Source organism: Salvelinus namaycush, chromosome 37 (genome assembly GCF_016432855.1).
Source record: "Salvelinus namaycush isolate Seneca chromosome 37, SaNama_1.0, whole genome shotgun sequence".
NCBI classification, from domain to species: Eukaryota; Metazoa; Chordata; class Actinopteri; order Salmoniformes; family Salmonidae; genus Salvelinus; species Salvelinus namaycush.
The window spans coordinates 17,149,838-17,165,954 of NC_052343.1; the positions used below are offsets into that span (position 1 = coordinate 17,149,838).

Consider the following 16,117-nt stretch of genomic DNA (forward strand, 5'->3'; position numbering starts at 1 on the left):
CCCCCAGACCTCCCCTAGCTCTCCCCCAGACCTCCCATAGCTCTCCTCCAGACCTCCCCTAGCTCTCCCCCAGACTTCCCCTAGCTCTCCTCCAGACCTCCTCTAGCTCTCCTCCAGACCTCCCCTAGCTCTCCTCCAGACCTCCCCTAGCTCTCCCCATACCTCCCCTAGCTCTCCTCCAGACCTCCCCTAGCTCTCCTCCAGACCTCCTCTAGCTCTCCTCCAGACCTCCCCTAGCTCTCCCCCAGACCTCCCATAGCTCTCCTCCAGACCTCCTCTAGCTCTCCCCCAGACCTCCCCTAGCTCTCCTCCAGACCTCCCCTAGCTCTCCCCCAGACCTCCCCTAGCTCTCCTCCAGACCTCCTCTAGCTCTCCCCCAGACCTCCCCTAGCTCTCCTCCAGACCTCCTCTAGCTCTCCCCCAGACCTCCTCTAGCTCTCCTCCAGACCTCCCCTAGCTCTCCTCCTGACCTCCTCTAGCTCTCCTCCAGACCTCCCCTAGCTCTCCTCCAGACCTCCCCTAGCTCTCCCCCAGACCTCCCCTAGCTCTCCCCCAGACCTCCTCTAGCTCTCCCCCAGACCTCCCCTAGCTCTCCCCCAGACCTCCCCTAGCTCTCCTCCAGACCTCCCCTAGCTCTCCTCCAGACCTCCCCTAGCTCTCCCCATACCTCCCCTAGCTCTCCCCAGACCTCCCCTAGCTCTCCAGAGACCTCCCCTAGCTCTCCTCCAGACCTCCCCTAGCTGTCCTCCAGACCTCCCCTAGCTCTCCCCCAGACCTCCCCTAGCTCTCCCCCAGACCTCCTCTAGCTCTCCCCCAGACCTCCTCTAGCACTCCCCCAGACCTCCCCTAGCTCTCCTCCAGACCTCCCATAGCTCTCCCCCAGACCTCCCATAACTCTCCTCCAGACCTCCCCTAGCTCTCCTCCAGACCTCCCCTAGCTCTCCTCCAGACCTCCCCTAGCTCTCCTCCAGACCTCCCCTAGCTCTCCCCCAGACCTCCTCTAGCTCTCCCCTAGACCTCCTCCACACACCCATACCCACCCCCCCAAAAACACCCTCCACAGCACCCTAACACACACACACACACACCCTCCACAGCACCCTAACACACACACACACACAGTGAATTACATAGGTGATGAGTGATGTGTTGTCCATGCCTGGAACAGGAGGGTGCTGACCAGTTTTATAGTTGTACAGTTGTTATCCATGTGTATCTAAACACGTCATTTAAGTAACCGTTAGCAACATGCCTCCCTATCCCCTGTCAAACGTATTGCGCTGCATTACACAGCCACAGCAGTGCTGAGGCGTGTAGGTGAGCTTTCAGGAAGACAAGGATGAGTCTCCATAATACGGGTCAACAAGCCCTGGGAGTCAGTTGTGTCTGCATGCAATAATACTGTGAACAGGACAGGGACACGCACACGCACGCACGCGCACGCGCACACGCACGCACGCACACACGCACGCACGCACGCACACGCACGCACGCCTGACATCCCACAGCCACAAGTGTTATGAGGGTTGAATATTGTCACTGAAACACATCGGTGCCTTTCCCATCATAGGCCGATAGTGCTCTGGTCCAAAGTAGTGCCCTACAGTATACAGGGAATAGGATGCCATTGGGGACGTTGCTGTACTAAAAGGTCTACTGTAGCTGCTACAATAGCAACTTCTATGGCTCCTGCAGGGTGAAACTACAAATGTACTGACTTTACCAGGCAACATGTGTGAACGAGGGTGACCTGGATCCGTCTGTGGATGATGTTCATAGAAAATTCATAATTGTAACCATGAGAAAGGTGTGTGTGTGTGTGTGTGTGTGTGTGTGTGTGTGTGTGTGTGTGTGTGTGTGTGTGTGTGTGTGTGTGTGTGTGTGTGTGTGTGTGTGTGTGTGTGTGTGTGTGTGTGTGTGTGTGTGACAAACGGGCCCTGGTTATACTGTAAGCTGGTCTCTGTTCGCTCTAGCCATTCCAGCTCTAAACTAACATGGGACTATGTCCATAGCCAACGACGGGCCCAGTTGAACCAGTTATTGTGGACACAAACATGGTCTGTCTACAAGCATTTCCTTCCCTGTTCTCTATCTACGCAGCCTGTCCCCACACACTTTCTGTGACGTAGGTTATTCTTCTATTTCAAGGACTAGCTAGTTCTCTCTCTCTCTCTCTCTCTCTCTCTGTCTCTCTCTCTCTCTCTCGGTCTCTCTCTCTCTCTCTCTCTCTCTCTCTCTCTCTCTCTCTCTCTCTCTCTCTCTCTCTCTCTCTCTCTCTCTCTCTCTCTCTCTCTCTCTCTCTCCAATCACCCTGAATACTTTATTTTTCTTTTCTCATTTCCTTTTTCACACCTTTCACCTTGTCATCACCGGGAGAACCATGGCTGTTTTGTTGTGGCATGTTACACAACCTTACCTTTAATAGGGCATATAGACAGACCCACCTCCTCCCGGAACTGAGAGAACTCCATAACAAAATAATCTAATCTAATCCCACGCACTTTGTTGATACCTCTCTGGCTTTAAGTGGCATTAATGGGTTGTGTCCTAAATAAAACCCTGTAGGGTGGGCTTCCGGTCAAAAGTAACACACTATATAGGGAATAGGTTGCCATTTGGGACCCGTCTCCAAGGTCTCATCACATTTAGGTGTTCAACTCACCTTAAGTGTGTAAAACTGTGATATTTGTCTCCTCGACGTTGAGAACAGCTGTGAGATCAGATTAGTCGCTCCAAAGTGACCAGTTTCCTCCAAGGAAATACCATGTGGTGTCTTCTCCTTCACCTTTAAAGTTCAAATAGCATTGAGACATGAGAAGCAGAGATGATTTAAGTACTACAGGCCTGAAATACTGTACAATAGAATAAAAAGTTTTATTATATAGGAACTTTCCATGCAACACACTGCCTGTCCTGTCTGAATACATGCAACACACTGCCTGTCCTGTCTGAATACATGCACCACACTGTCTCTCCTGTCTGAAAAACATGCAACACACTGCCTGTCCTGTCTGAATACATGCACCACACTGCATGTCCTGTCTGAATACATGCACCACACTGCATGTCCTGTCTGAATACATGCACCACACTGCCTGTCCTGTCTGAATACATGCACCACACTGCATGTCCTGTCTGAATACATGCACCACACTGCCTGTCCTGTCTGAATACATGCAACACACTGCCTATCTTGTCTGAATACATGCACCACACTGCATGTCCTGTCTGAATACATGCAACAGACTGTCTGTCCTGTCAATATATGCACCAGACTGCCTGTCCTCTCTGAATAAATGCACCTCACTGCATGTCCTGTCTGAACACATGCACCAGACTGATTGTCCTTATCTGAATACATGCAACAGACGGCATGTCCTGTCTGAACACATTCTCTTCTATACACCTGCTTCTACTGTCAACAGAATAGCTTAGCTTCCTCAATCCAAGCAAGCAGGAGTAGTCATAAATACATGGAAAAGCAGAAAAATACTCTACCTTTAAGTGCTAGATTGTCCAGTCATGTCATCTCTACAGTCCTATTGCCTCTCAAGTCTCCTCTTAACAGTCTACTCACAGCAGGACAGCACCTTTAATTCTCCTCTTAACAGTCTACTCCCAGCAGGACAGCACCTTTAATTCTCCTCTTAACAGTCTACTCCCAGCAGGACAGCACCTTTAATTCTCCTCTTAACAGTCTACTCCCAGCAGGACAGCACCTTTAATTCTCCTCTTAACAGTCTACTCCCAGCAGGACAGCACCTTTAATTCTCCTCTTAACAGTCTACTCCCAGCAGGACAGCACCTTTAATTCTCCTCTTAACAGTCTACTCCCAGCAGGACAGCACCTTTAATTCTCCTCTTAACAGTCTACTCCCAGCAGGACAGCACCTTTAATTCTCCTCTTAACAGTCTACTCCCAGCAGGACAGCACCTTTAATTCTCCTCTTAACAGTCTACTCCCAGCAGGACAGCACCTTTAATTCTCCTCTTAACAGTCTACTCCCAGCAGGACAGCACCTTTAATTCTCCTCTTAACAGTCTACTCCCAGCAGGACAGCACCTTTAATTCTCCTCTTAACAGTCTACTCCCAGCAGGACAGCACCTTTAATTCTCCTCTTAACAGTCTACTCCCAGCAGGACAGCACCTTTAATTCTCCTCTTAACAGTCTACTCCCAGCAGGACAGCACCTTTAATTCTCCTCTTAACAGTCTACTCCCAGCAGGACAGCACCTTTAATTCTCCTCTTAACAGTCTACTCCCAGCAGGACAGCACCTTTAATTCTCCTCTTAACAGTCTACTCCCAGCAGGACATCACCTTTAATTCTCCTCTTAACAGTCTACTCCCAGCAGGACAGCACCTTTAATTCTCCTCTTAACAGTCTACTCCCAGCAGGACAGCACCTTTAATTCTCCTCTTAACAGTCTACTCCCAGCAGGACAGCACCTTTAATTCTCCTCTTAACAGTCTACTCCCAGCAGGACAGCACCTTTAAGTCTCCTCTTAACAGTCTACTCCCAGCAGGACAGCACCTTTAATTCTCCTCTTAACAGTCTACTCCCAGCAGGACAGCACCTTTAATTCTCCTCTTAACAGTCTACTCCCAGCAGGACAGCACCTTTAATTCTCCTCTTAACAGTCTACTCCCAGCAGGACAGCACCTTTAATTCTCCTCTTAACAGTCTACTCCCAGCAGGACAGCACCTTTAATTCTCCTCTTAACAGTCTACTCCCAGCAGGACAGCACATTTAATTCTCCTCTTAACAGTCTACTCACAGCAGGACAGCACCTTTAACTCTCCTCTTAACAGTCTACTCACAGCAGAACACCACCTTTCATTCTCCCTAAACCCAGTTGTAGACATGTCCGGACATGTAGCACAGATTCAGAAACACAGTGTGCAGGCAGTGTGACTCACATGTAAATCACAGGAGGCTGCTGAGTGAAGGAAGCCTCATAATAATGTCTGGAACGGAACTAATGGAATGTTTGATGCATTTGATACCATTCCACTAATTCCTCTCCAGCCATTACCACAAGCCCCGTCCTCCCCAATTAAGGTGCCACCAACCTCCTGTGATGCAAATACATGTAGTAGAGCTAACTGGAGTGTGGTTGGGGGTTGGCCCCATTGGTGGCCCTAGTTAGTAGTAGTTAACCACAATAATGACCCCTTGGTTAATTCAGGAAATGTTCAACTGAGCCTGCAATATTTCACCAAACCTGCTTAGAGTGAACTACTCCATGTGACACAACAGAGGAAGAGGAAGTCAGCTCCTATGTCATGTGACCAGGGTTTTAGAGTGTCTACACATAACCCCCAAGGACTAGACAACCTTGATCGTATAGATTTATTGACATTAAATGACAGAATGCATCCAAAGCAACTGCATTGTGGGTCAGGAACCATAGAAGAAACAGCATATCAATATCCACCTTTATGGTTATGGGCTAATAAGAAAGCGTTAACAACAAACCGTATTATTATTATTATTATTCAAGGTTATATATCAACACTTCATGTACATTATGCAGCTTGTGTGTCTTTAACTGACCTGGGTTCAAAAACTATTTGAAATAATTTGAAATAATTAATCTTGATTGATTGAGCTTGCATGGCTAAATGCAGTGTTTCCCAACCCTGGTCCTCCAGTACCCCGAACAGCCCACCCCTGGTCCTCCAGTACCCCGAACAGCCCAAACCTGGTCCTCCAGTACCCCGAACAGCCCACCCCTGGTCCTCCAGTACCCCGAACAGCCCACCCCTGGTCCTCCAGTACCCCGAACAGCCCACCCCTGGTCCTCCAGTACCCCGAACAGCCCACCCCTGGTCCTCCAGTACCCCGAACAGCCCACCCCTGGTCTTCCAGAACCCCAAACAGCCCACCCCTGGTCCTCCAGTACCCCGAACAGCCCACCCCTGGTCTTCCAGAACCCCAAACAGCCCACCCCTGGTCCTCCAGTACCCCGAACAGCCCAAACCTGGTCATCCAGAACCCCAAACAGCCCACCCCTGGTCCTCCAGTACCCCGAACAGCCCACCCCTGGTCTTCCAGAACCCCGAACAGCCCACCCCTGGTCCTCCAGTACCCCGAACAGCCCAAACCTGGTCATCCAGAACCCCAAACAGCCCACCCCTGGTCCTCCAGTACCCCGAACAGCCCACCCCTGGTCTTCCAGTACCCGAACAGCCCACCCCTGGTCCTCCAGTACCCCGAACAGCCCACCCCTGGTCCTCCAGTACCCCGAACAGCCCAACCCTGGTCCTCCAGTACCCGAACAGCCCACCCCTGGTCTTCCAGTACCCGGACAGCCCAACCCTGGTCCTCCAGAACCCCAAACAGCCCAACCCTGGTCCTCCAGAACCCCGAACAGAACACATTTACACTGTAGCCCTGGACAAACACACCTCATTCAACTCATTGAAGGCTTTATGATTAGTCAACAAGTTGAATCAAGTGTGCTTGTCCTGGTTTACAGTAAACATGTGTACTGTTGGGGATACTCGAGGACCAGGGTCGGGAAACACTGGCTTAATGAACCAATAGAATTGTCCCAAAATAGCAAACCCCACCCATCTGGCACTCCAGGCAGGACAGATCAAACGCTCACAGTTTCAGATAGTATTTGAACCCAGGTTCTTCTCATGACACAGTCAGCACAGATGATAACAGATCTTCAATGATAGACATATTACAGTATGGCTTTTCAATCATTACAGTTACAGAAAGTTACCAGACAGTATGGCAGAGCTAAGCTAACAATTATGTCAATTAAATCTATAAAACAATTACTGTACTTTTCCCTTTCATCCTTCATTCCCTGTTTATTGAGAGCAGGGGGAAGAAAACCCATCACTTCCCCTTACCACCGTAGATAGGACATGGAATGGAGCGATCATTCTTCTTGAACACGTTGTATTTACATGCCTTTTGGTCAAACTCCTTCATGCAATCATCAGGAAATCTTGTGGGCTCAGAATACCTGCAATCAAACAATCAACATCAGCAAATACTTTGGTAGAAAATGTATGGACTATCACTCACTCACTCACTCACTCACTCACTCACTCACTCACTCACTCACTCACTCACTCACTCACTCACTCACTCACTCACTCACTCACTCACTCACTCACTCACTCACTCACTCACTCACTCACTCACTCACTCACTCACTCACTCACTCACTCACTCACTCACTCACTCACTCACTCACTCACTCATTCTCAAATCAAATATTATTTGTCACGTGTGCTCGAATACAACAGGTGTAGACCTTACCATTAAATGCTTCCTTACAAGCCCTTCCAATGCAGTTTTAAGAAAATAAGAGTTAAGAAAATATTTACAAAATAAACTAAAGTTAAAAAAAGTAACACAATAAAATAACAATAACGAGGCTATATACAGTGGGTACCGAGTGAATGTGCGGGGGTACAGGTTAGTCGAGGTAATGGAGGTAGTTTGTACATGTAGGTAGAGGTAAAGTGACTATGCATAGATGAAGCATCGTTTGGGTCTCCATTCGATTCATTGTTCAGGGCTCTTATGGTTTGGGGGTAGAAGCTGTTAAGGAGCCTTTTGGACCTAGACTTGGCGCTCTGGTACCACTTGCCGTGCGATAGCAGAGAGAACAGTCAATGACTTGGGTGGCTGGAGTCTTTGAAAACAAATTTGGGCCCCTGACACCGCCTGGTATAGAGGTCTTGGATGGCAGGGAGCTTGCACCTAGTGATGTACTGGGCCGTACGCACTACCCTCTGTAGCGCCTTTTAGTCGGAGGCCGAGCAGTTGCCATACCAAGCGGTGATGCAGCCAGTCAAGATGCTCTCAATGGTGCAGCTGTAGAACTTTTTGAGGATCTGAGGACCCATGCCAAATCTTTTCAGTCTCCTGAGGGGGAATAGTTTTCACGACTGTCTTGGTGTGTTTGGACCATGATAGTTTGTTGGTGATGTGGACACTTGAAGCTCTCGACCCGCTCCACTACAGCCCCGTCGAAGTGAACGGGGGCATGTTTGGCCCTCCTTTTCCTGTAGTCCACGATCAGCTCCTTTGTCTTGCTCACATTGAGGGAGAGGAGTGGGTCTAGGGTTTCCAGGATGGTAGTGTTGATGTGAGCCATGACCAGCCTTTCAAAGCACTTCATGGCTACAGACGTGAGTTCAACAGGAAGGTAGTCATTTAGGCAGGTTACTTTGGCGGTCTTGGGTACAGGGACGATGGTGGTCTGCTTGAAACATGTCGGTATTACAGACTGGGTCAGTTAGAGGTTGAAAATGTCAGTGAAGACTTAAACCACTGCTTGTAGAGATGGTAACAATGAACACTGTGAGGGTTATATGGACCAGTGTGGTGGTACAGGCTGGGAAGGCTGAGGGTTATATGGACCAGTGTGGTGGTACAGGCTGGGAAGGCTGAGGGTTATATGGACCAGTGTGGTGGTACAGGCTGGGAAGGCTGAGGGTTATATGGACCAGTGTGTTGGTACAGGCTGGGAAGGCTGAGGGTTATATGGACCAGTGTGTTGGTACAGGCTGGGAAGGCTGAGGGTTATATGGACCAGTGTGGTAGTACAGGCTGGGAAGGCTGAGGGTTATATGGACCAGTGTGGTGGTACAGGCTGGGAAGGCTGAGGGTTATATGGACCAGTGTGGTGGTACAGGCTGGGAAGGCTGAGGGTTATATGGACCAGTGTGGTGGTACAGGCTGGGAAGGCTGAGGGTTATATGGACCAGTGTGTTGGTACAGGCTGGGAAGGCTGAGGGTTATATGGACCAGTGTGGTGGTACAGGCTGGGAAGGCTGAGGGTTATATGGACCAGTGTGTTGGTACAGGCTGGGAAGGCTGAGGGTTATATGGACCAGTGTGTTGGTACAGGCTGGGAAGGCTGAGGGTTATATGGACCAGTGTGGTAGTACAGGCTGGGAAGGCTGAGGGTTATATGGACCAGTGTGGTGGTACAGGCTGGGAAGGCTGAGGGTTATATGGACCAGTGTGGTGGTACAGGCTGGGAAGGCTGAGGGTTATATGGACCAGTGTGTTGGTACAGGCTGGGAAGGCTGAGGGTTATATGGACCAGTGTGTTGGTACAGGCTGGGAAGGCTGAGGGTTATATGGACCAGTGTGTTGGTACAGGCTGGGAAGGCTGAGGGTTATATGGACCAGTGTGGTAGTACAGGCTGGGAAGGCTGAGGGTTATATGGACCAGTGTGGTAGGTACAGGCTGGGAAGGCTGAGGGTTATATGGACCAGTGTGGTGTTCCAGGCTGGGAAGGCTGAGGGTTATATGGACCAGTGTGATGGTACAGGCTGGGAAGGCTGAGGGTTATATGGACCAGTGTGGTGGTACAGACTGGGAAGGCTGAGGGTTATATGGACCAGTGTGGTAGGTACAGGCTGGGAAGGCTGAGGGTTATATGGACCAGACATTTAGTGGGTGCTAGAATAAAAGCTGTGTACGGTACTCACGCCTGGCAGCATGACATGTCCCCGTTGGCTTGACAATAGCAGTTCATGCAATCACTGGTCCTCCAGCGGGACCCGATATCATGCCACGTCCCATCCTTGTCGTAAAGACACTGCCTCATGCCTAAACAAGAAAACAATATAACATATCAATGTGTTGGTTGTCTTTTTCAATGAGATTCAAGATTCAAATGTATTAGAAACATCATTGCATAACAATATGAAATTAGATGCTCTTTACAGGTCATAAAATAAAATACAAAAATAAAACCCTAAAATCACATAATGATTTGGTACAAGTGGTTATTTTATTAAAATGCTAAATTTTGTGTGTGTGTGTGTGTGTGTGTGTGTGTGTGTGTGTGTGTGTGTGTGTGTGTGTGTGTGTGTGTGTGTGTGTGTGTGTGTGTGTGTGTGTGTGTTAACAGCTGGTTATCTTTGTCCTTTACCTGGTTTAGCTGGTTCAATCCAGCAGCCAGCATGGAAAAGTGGCAGCAGTGCACACAGGGTTACAGCTACAGCCAAGGACCTCTTCCCAGGGAGAAAGTAGAAAAAGCATATGTTATCAGAATCACCTTTATTCTCCTAGTAGGCTACATTTACAGTACTTGTTGACCACAATGAAGAGAATATACAGACAGGATACATAGATACAGACAGGATACATAGATGTAGACAGGATACATAGATACAGATAGGATACATAGATGTAGACAGGATACATAGATACAGACAGGATACATAGATACAGACAGGATACATAGATGCAGACAGGATACATAGATGCAGACAGGATACATAGATGCAGACAGGATACATAGATACAGACAGGATACATAGATGCAGACAGGATACATAGATACAGACAGGATACATAGATACAGACAGGATACATAGATGCAGACAGGATACATAGATGCAGACAGGATACATAGATACAGACAGGATACATAGATGCAGACAGGATACATAGATGCAGACAGGATACATAGATGTAGACAGGATACATAGATACAGACAGGATACATAGATGCAGACAGGATACATAGATGCAGACAGGATACATAGATACAGACAGGATACATAGATACAGACAGGATACATAGATGTAGACAGAGGACAATAAAACCTAGTCCTTTCATCAAACCGTCTAAACATTAAAGATGAAGAACTAGCAAAGTGAACTGACACATTTTATCATGTAGAGGTGATAGGCCATTAACCCTCCTCTAGATCTCTGGGTAATAAAATAACCTAAAGTCATTTATAATTCTAATTACTCATACATAACATGCAATGATAGAAGGAACTTACCATGATTGACAGGAATTTAGACTGGATTCACAAGTAGATTCTGTAGGTTCTGTTGAGCTGTAGAGCGAGGTGTCATTCAATAATCCTCCCCCATAACATCAGACAATAAGCACAACAAGAGAAGGAAACCCCATCAGTCTCTTACCTTCAGTAACAAGATGCTGGAGCTGGTCTGTGTGAACAGGAGTCAAGACAAGATGCTGGAGCTGGTCTGTGTGAACAGGAGTCAAGACAAGATGCTGGAGCTGGTCTGTGTGATCAGGAGTCAAGACAAGATGCTGGATCTGGTCTGTGTGATCAGGAGTCAAGACAAGATGCTGGATCTGGTCTGTGTGATCAGGAGTCAAGACAAGATGCTGGAGCTGGTCTGTGTGAACAGGAGTCAAGACAAGATGCTGGAGCTGGTCTGTGTGATCAGGAGTCAAGACAAGATGCTGGAGCTGGTCTGTGTGATCAGGAGTCAAGACAAGATGCTGGAGCTGGTCTGTGTGATCAGGAGTCAAGACAAGATGCTGGAGCTGGTCTGTGTGATCAGGAGTCAAGACAAGATGCTGGATCTGGTCTGTGTGATCAGGAGTCAAGACAAGATGCTGTAGCTGGTCTGTGTGAACAGGAGAAAAGACAAGATGCTGGAGATGGTCTGTGTGATCAGGAGTCAAGACAAGATGCTGGAGCTGGTCTGTGTGATCAGGAGTCAAGACAAGATGCTGGAGCTGGTCTGTGTGATCAGGAGTCAAGTCCATGTCTTCTCTCCAACAACTCACCATTTTATACTAGATGTAACACAAGTCCTTGTAGTTGCTCAACCTAGGGGCGTGGCTTTTGAGCGATCTTGTAGTTCTGGTGAAATCGGTGATCACTATCGTTAACTCCAATAAGAAGAAGGGTTACATAGACAATAGTAAAGTGTGATGTGTTGTAACATGCTGTTATCAAAAGGGAACACACTTGTGATAAACAGTTTTGCAATGCTGTTCCTTCCCTGGTATAATGATGATAATAATGTTGTGTTATTATTACTTAACAAATCATTGTAAAATGGCAGCAATTCAATGACATTTGTACAATGATTTGTGAAAAAATACAACAACAAAAAACCCATTCTCGTCATACCAGGGACGGGACAGCATCGCAGAACTCTTCACGGTGTTGTTTTGCATGTAACTTCATTTTAACAGACACTTTGCCCCATAGGACCACCGTAGTGGCAGTTTCACGTTTTAATGTCACGTGCACAAATACAGTGAAATGCCTTTCTTGCCAGCTCTAAACCCAACAATGCAGTAATCAATGACGATGTAATACACTGCTCAAAAAAATAAAGGGAACACTTAAACAACACAATGTAACTCCAAGTCAATCACACTTCTGTGAAATCAAACTGTCCACTTAGGAAGCAACACTGATTGACAATAAATTTCACATGCTGTTGTGCAAATGGAATAGACAAAAGGTGGAAATTATAGGCAATTAGCAAGACACCCCCAAAAAAGGAGTGATTCTGCAGGTGGTGACCACAGACCACTTCTTAGTTCCTATGCTTCCTGGCTGATGTTTTGGTCACTTTTGAATGCTGGCGGTGCTCTCACTCTAGTGGTAGCATGAGACGGAGTCTACAACCCACACAAGTGGCTCAGGTAGTGCAGTTCTTCCAGGATGGCACATCAATGCGAGCTGTGGCAAAAAGGTTTGCTGTGTCTGTCAGCGTAGTGTCCAGAGCATGGAGGCGCTACCAGGAGACAGGCCAGTACATCAGGAGACGTGGAGGAGGCCGTAGGAGGGCAACAACCCAGCAGCAGGACCGCTACCTCCGCCTTTGTGCAAGGAGGTGCACTGCCAGAGCCCTGCAAAATGACCTCCAGCAGGCCACAAATGTGCATGTGTCTGCTCAAACGGTCAGAAACAGACTCCATGAGGGTGGTATGAGGGCCCGACGTCCACAGGTGGGGGTTGTGCTTACAGCCCAACACCGTGCAGGACGTTTGGCATTTGCTAGAGAACACCAAGATTGGCAAATTCGCCACTGGCGCCCTGTGCTCTTCACAGATGAAAGCAGGTTCACACTGAGCACATGAGCACATGTGACAGACGTGACAGAGTCTGGAGACGCCGTGGAGAACGTTCTGCTGCCTGCAACATCCTCCAGCATGACCGGTTTGGCGATGGGTCAGTCATGGTGTGGGGTGGCATTGCTTTGTGGGGCCGCACAGCCCTCCATGTGCTCGCCAGAGGTAGCCTGACTGCCATTAGGTACCGAGATGAGATCCTCAGACCCCTTGTGAGACCATATGCTGACACATGCACATTTGTGGCCTGCTGGAGGTCATTTTGCAGGGCTCTGGCAGTGCACCTCCTTGCACAAAGGCGGAGGTAGCGGTCCTGCTGCTGGGTTGTTGCCCTCCTACGGCCTCCTCCACGTCTCCTGATGTACTGGCCTGTCTCCTGGTAGCGCCTCCATGCTCTGGACACTACGCTGACAGACACAGCAAACCTTTTTGCCACAGCTCGCATTGATGTGCCATCCTGGATGAACTGCACTACCTGAGCCACTTGTGTGGGTTGTAGACTCCGTCTCATGCTACCACTAGAGTGAGAGCACCGCCAGCATTCAAAAGTGACCAAAACATCAGCCAGGAAGCATAGGAACTTAGAAGTGGTCTGTGGTCACCACCTGCAGAATCACTCCTTTTTTGGGGGTGTCTTGCTAATTGCCTATAATTTCCACCTTTTGTCTATTCCATTTGCACAACAGCATGTGAAATTTATTGTCAATCAGTGTTGCTTCCTAAGTGGACAGTTTGATTTCACAGAAGTGTGATTGACTTGGAGTTACATTGTGTTGTTTAAGTGTTCCCTTTATTTTTTTGAGCAGTGTATTAAAAATAATAAGGTAGAATAAAAACACACGAGATATAAAAATAAGAAATAAGACGTTTTCAGACTTTTTATCCAATCCAGAAGCGTTCTGAAACAAGATCCCGATAGCTACAGAAAGGTATGACAGCAGATAGATGAGAGGTGGTTATTGGGCAGCGCCTTGTATTAGTTAGTAGTAATGTGATTCAGACATTGGTGTCAGCAGTGGGATTAAGAGTGAGTCTTCGTTCCAAATGGCACCCTATTCCCTTTATAGTGCACTACTTTTGACCAGGGCCCATAGCGCACTACTTTTGACCAGGGCCCATAGCGCACTACTTTTGACCAGGGGCCTATAAGGAATAGGGTGCCAATTGGGAAACATCTGAAGTGTCACTACATCAGAGAAGAAGGTAAGCTTCACTGTGCTCCCTCCGAGAGCAGAGCAGAGCGGTCTCTGTGTCGTGGAAGGGAGCTTTCTGAAGGAACAGCAAGCCAGTCAACAGTAGCTGGGGAAAATGCCAACAAGAGCAGTGCTTGCTGCCATGGCAACAGGGCAGCGCCACAGTTCTTCCCACTCCATTAAGAAAGATGTGGTGGCTCTGCGGCTCTGCCCTCAGTGGTGCTGTAGCATGACACCGCCATGCTCATAGAGCCCATTGAGACTAAGCTGGGGAATTCAGCAGTTAATGAAAATAGCAGGGTTGTCTCCCAAATAGCACGCTATTCCCTATATAGTGCACTACTTTTGACCAGGGCCAGCTCAGATCCATTGGGAAGGTGTCACTGATCCCACCCCACCACCTGAGTTTCAAGCAGCAGAAACAAAAATACATTTTGGTGTTGTACCACACACACCACTGGGGAATATATAATAATGAATAGAACCCTGGGGAATATATAATAATGAATAGAACCCTGGGGAATATAGAATAGAACCCTGGGGAATATATAATAATGAATAGAACCCTGGGGAATATATAATAATGAATAGAACCCTGGGGAATATAGAATAGAACCCTGGGGAATATATAATAATGAATAGAACCTTGGGGAATATAGAATAATGAATAGAACCCTGGGGAATATATAATAATGAATAGAACCCTGGGGAATATATAATAATGAATAGAACCCTGGGGAATATATAATAATGAATAGAACCCTGGGGAATATAGAATAGAACCCTGGGGAATATATAATAATGAATAGAACCTTGGGGAATATAGAATAATGAATAGAACCCTGGGGAATATATAATAATGAATAGAACCCTGGGGAATATATAATAATGAATAGAACCCTGGGGAATATATAATAATGAATAGAACCCTGGGGAATATAGAATAGAACCCTGGGGAATATATAATAATGAATAGAACCCTGGGGAATATATAATAATGAATAGAACCCTGGGGAATATAGAATAGAACCCTGGGGAATATATAATAATGAATAGAACCTTGGGGAATATAGAATAATGAATAGAACCCTGGGGAATATATAATAATGAATAGAACCCTGGGGAATATATAATAATGAATAGAACCCTGGGGAATATATAATAATGAATAGAACCCTGGGGAATATAGAATAGAACCCTGGGGAATATATAATAATGAATAGAACCTTGGGGAATATAGAATAATGAATAGAACCCTGGGGAATATATAATAATGAATAGAACCCTGGGGAATATATAATAATGAATAGAACCCTGGGGAATATATAATAATGAATAGAACCCTGGGGAATATAGAATAGAACCCTGGGGAATATATAATAATGAATAGAACCCTGGGGAATATATAATAATGAATAGAACCCTGGGGAATATAGAATAGAACCCTGGGGAATATATAATAATGAATAGAACCTTGGGGAATATAGAATAATGAATAGAACCCTGGGGAATATATAATAATGAATAGAACCCTGGGGAATATATAATAATGAATAGAACCCTGGGGAATATATAATAATGAATAGAACCCTGGGGAATATAGAATAGAACCCTGGTGAATATATAATAATGAATAGAACCTTGGGGAATATAGAATAATGAATAGAACCCTGGGGAATATATAATAATGAATAGAACCCTGGGGAATATATACTAATGAATAGAACCCTGGGGAATATATAATAATGAATAGAACCCTGGGGAATATATAATAATGAATAGAACCCTGGGGAATATAGAATCATGAATAGAAACCTGGGGAATATAGAATAGAACCCTGGGGAATATAGAATCATGAATAGAACCCTGGGGAACATGGAATAATGAATAGAACCCTGGGGAATATAGAATAGAACCCTGGGGAATATAGAATAATGAATAGAACCCTGGGGAATATGGAATAATGGATAGAACCCTGGGGAATATAGATTAATGAATAGAACCCTGGGGAATATAGATTCATCAATAGAACCCTGGGGAATATAGATTAATCAATAGAACCCTGGGGA

General features: G+C 46.8%; 1 long non-coding RNA gene across 1 annotated transcript; it reads right to left on the reverse strand.

Annotated features, from left to right (window-relative positions):
• Positions 1-6,293: 6,293 nt before the first annotated feature.
• LOC120031502 lies at positions 6,294-11,502 on the reverse strand. Its single transcript, XR_005473742.1, has 5 exons — positions 10,935-11,502; positions 10,790-10,846; positions 9,925-10,006; positions 9,479-9,599; positions 6,294-6,989 (listed from the first exon to the last, which is right to left on the reverse strand). It is a non-coding gene; the product is annotated as an uncharacterized LOC120031502 (long non-coding RNA).
• Positions 11,503-16,117: the final 4,615 nt, after the last annotated feature.